Source organism: Octodon degus, unplaced genomic scaffold, assembly GCF_000260255.1.
Source record: "Octodon degus isolate 3935 unplaced genomic scaffold, OctDeg1.0 scaffold00072, whole genome shotgun sequence".
NCBI classification, from domain to species: domain Eukaryota; kingdom Metazoa; phylum Chordata; class Mammalia; order Rodentia; family Octodontidae; genus Octodon; species Octodon degus.
Genome location: NW_004524648.1, coordinates 11358351 through 11362120, shown reverse-complemented (window position 1 = coordinate 11362120; position 3770 = coordinate 11358351). Strand labels below are relative to the sequence as shown.

General features: G+C 43.6%; 1 protein-coding gene across 7 annotated transcripts in view; it reads left to right on the top strand.

The window, feature by feature from the left end:
* Positions 1-3770, top strand: part of Rffl (ring finger and FYVE like domain containing E3 ubiquitin protein ligase) — a 69895-nt gene that overhangs the window by 30825 nt on the left and 35300 nt on the right. The window lies entirely within an intron of this gene.

The following is a 3770-nucleotide window of genomic DNA, read 5'->3' as shown; positions in this document are numbered from 1 at the left end:
GCTGGCATGTGGTGCTGGGGGATTGAACCGTGGTCCCTGATGCTTTGCCAAGCTTGTTCTAAGTAGGTGCTTTAGACCACTGAGCCATCCCTCCAGCCCCCATATCATTCTTTATAATTAAATATTTATGTGATTATTTGACTCAGATATAATAGACAAAATGCATCTACTTAGCTTGTTTGCTGTGTCTGACATAGTGCTTGCCTCCTAAAAGGCACTCAGTATTTGTTGAATGAATAGGTGATTGATTGAATGCATGAGTGAGTAAATGAAGTGGTATTTGAATTCAATTTCAAAGGGTGATTAGAGTTTTGGACAGACAGCACAAACGAATGAGATTCATTGTTGTGAAGTGGAAAATGTAGATGATATTGCTCGTAATTTTAGTTGGAGGAACTGGTCTAAAAAAGTGGAAGGGTTTGGTTTTGAGTGTACATACATGCTCTAGGCATGGATATCTAACACACACTTAGAAGCAAGTTACTGAAACTGAAAGGTGAGGCTGATGCCATATTTAGATTCATGAGTTAACGGACTGCTGTGAAACCTGTTCTTTGAACAAATATAGGGAATTGCCAGTGTGTCAGACGGCTGAGTTACGGGGAAGGTCAGCTGAAGGCTGACCACAAGGAGCCCTCTTCCTGCAGAGAACTGGGCAGAGCGCTCCAGCCGGGACAGGAAGTGCAAAGGTGCAGACCTTGGGGCAGCAACTACCTTATTATGTCTGAGGAACTGGAAGGAGATGGTGAGAGGCTGGAGGGAGGGGAATGGGGGAGAGTGGTCATGAAATGGAGACCTAGGAAAAGCCATCATTCCCCCAGCAGGTGCACGGTGACAGAGAGAAAGGGCTGTCATAGAAGGCGGGAGCTGACGTATGTGATGGGGAGAGGAAGGCAGAGGATCAGCTACTTCTGTAGTTGAAGAAAAAGAAATGTCGGAGTTCTTGCTTTGCACAAACTTGAAGCGTGTACGTGAAGTTTTTAGAAACTCTTGGTGTGGGCCGGGGAGATGGCTCAGTGGAATAAGCGCTTCCCTGGCAAGCGCAAGGGCCTGAGTTCAATCCCCGATTCCGCCAAAACAAACAAACAAACAAAAAACCTCTTGGTGTGGGTGCTTGTCATTGTGCTGGCTGGCACACACAGTTGATTTGTTTCCGTCTCTAAACAGTTTACCAAGTGGTGAACTCTGGCCCTTGCGTTTGCCAGGCAAGCGCTTATTCTACTGAGCTATCTTCCTGGCCCCTGATTTTGTTTTTTTTGCGGTACTGGGGATTGAACTCATGGTTGTGTTTGCCAGGCAGGTGCTTATGCTGCTGAGCTATATCCCTGGCCCTAATATTCTTTTTTAAATTTTTTGTATTTTCGGGAAGGGTCTACAGGGTGTTCAGGGTCTCATTACTAGATCAAACTCATAGTGATCCGCCTGTTTACAGCCTACCAAGAGCTGGATTACAGGGGTACACCACCATGCCCAGTCTCAATTGCTGTATCAGTGCGCCTCTGGGACAGGGCCGGCACAGCAGGCTCGAGGATCGAACCCCCAGCCCCTGCACCTGCTTGCAGGCGCTTTTATCCGCTGAGCTATTTGGCCAGCCCTTTATCTTATCCTTTGACATTTCTTATTAGTATTATGGTTTAGATAGAATATAGTTTATTTGTATGGAAGTACATGTCTAATTTACTGTTTAATATAGATGCATTGGAGATATCTTTTCTGTTATTTATTTGCTGATGATCAGAAATGGTGTGCTCTGTGGGTCCAGTCAGTGAAGTTTCTTTTTGACTGTTGTGTGTTTGTTTTGGTGGTGTTTTTAAGAAAGAAGCAGAGCGTGAGGTAAGAAATGAACAACCCTAGTCACCTATGCACATCCCCCTGCCCTCCTACTTGATAGACCAGAAATCAGATTGGAAATTATACTTTGTCCAAGGCCACGCAACTAGTGAAGTGGTAGAACTGGAATTTACACTAGGTTTTTTTCCTTAAAAACCCAAACACCTTTCATCTTACTCTTTCCCTCTTCACTTGCTTAATTGCTCTCGTATTTTTCCACTTGTTTCTCAATCAGTTAAAAAGCATAGTTAAAATGCCCTGGTTGCAGAGGAAGCTGAGGCATAGATGAGATGGTGTGGTTACACATCCGGCGCCAGATGTGCCCGATTCCAGCTCTGTTGCTTCTGTGCCGTTGCTGCCTTTTGGAACACGTACATGGAACCAGGATGAACTGTTGTGTAACATAGGTGAGGCGTTCTTAGGTATCTGGCAAAAGAGAATGCAAAGAGGGTCAGGGTTGGGAGATGGCTTAGACAAAGTAGACAGCAGTAATAATTGGCTCCCCTGCAGGGGACGCCTACCCTGTTTTTAGCCATGCTCCCTCATTCAGTTACTCTGTTACATAGAGGAGGAAAAGGATGTGTAAGGTTGTTGACCACTGACTAAGGCCACACAGGAGGAACTGTGAGTTCTGGCTTTTGGCCATGTGCTTCTTAACCTTGCACAACACTGCTCTTCACTTCTTTTTTGTACTAGCAATCGAACTCATGACCTTGCTCTTGCCATATAGGCTCTGTGTCGCTGAGCTGTATCCCTGCCCCAATACTGTTTAGAAAGTTGCTATCGGGACATGAACTGGAAATGAATAAAAGGTTTTCAGACCCCATCAATATAGTTTCGCCCTAATTGTATAAAGCTATCAAGAATCTAGTTAAATAAAGTCTTCTGACTTTTCTGTAATGTCCAGAATACAGAAGTGGATGCAGGAGGGGAAGGGAAAAGAAAAAAGAACTCAGTAAACCTGAAAGCAGCCTTCATGTAGGGATGGTGGATTGCAGTGGATTGGGTAGTTAAGGAAAACTGTGTTTGACATTCATCCTTGTGATACATTTTTATTGGGGTTCTGTGTAACTGATACAAGGTATATTGGGATATGGAGGCAGAAAGTGCAAAAATGGGAAAGAAATATTTTTACCTCTAGAAAGTTGAAAAGGGATATGAAGAGCCTCATAGTGGTGTGTGATTGAAGGACATAGGAGAGGTGGAGATTGGAAAGTATGAGAAAGTATGAAACTTAGCTTGTCGATTGAGGGTGGCATTAGGTACGGCTGGCCAGAGGGGCACCAGTCTAGTTTCTGATGAAGACCTCAGTGTTTTGGTCACTGTGTTCTAAGTTTGGTCTAGAGTCAAAAAATGTATTGTTGCAGTCCCAGCATGTGGAAGGCAGAGGTATGAAGAGGAGTGCCATGAGTTAGAGGCCAACTTGGACTACACAGCAAACTCAAAGCTACGCTGCTCTACATAGCAAGACCCTGTCTCAGAAAAGAAAAAAAAAAATTGTGTGCCTGGAAATGGTCAGTCTTTCAGAGACCCAATTATATTCGGACTTAGTGATTGAATTTAAAGTCGAATGCCAATTTATTATTTTAGAGTGAAGAATTATTTTCCTATTAACAGGATTGTATTTTTGCCAGCCTTTTACTCTTTAATATCCAACTTGTTTAGTAACATGAAATAGTAAGATAGGATGGTTTGTAGGGGAAGAAAACAGTTATGAAAAGCTAAGATTACTGATGTTTAATATCAGCTAGGTATTAAATACCTCGTGTGTAGCTGGGCATGTAATCCTGCAAAATGGGCACAGTTCTCCTAGTGTACAAGTGAGGAAACCAAGGCTCTGTTTGGACCAGTATGAGGCTTTGTGGGATTTAAGCCAAGTCCTTCTAGCTTTAGGGACCCGTCCCTCTAGCTGCTGCTTTGTGTGGTTCCCTTTTTTTTTT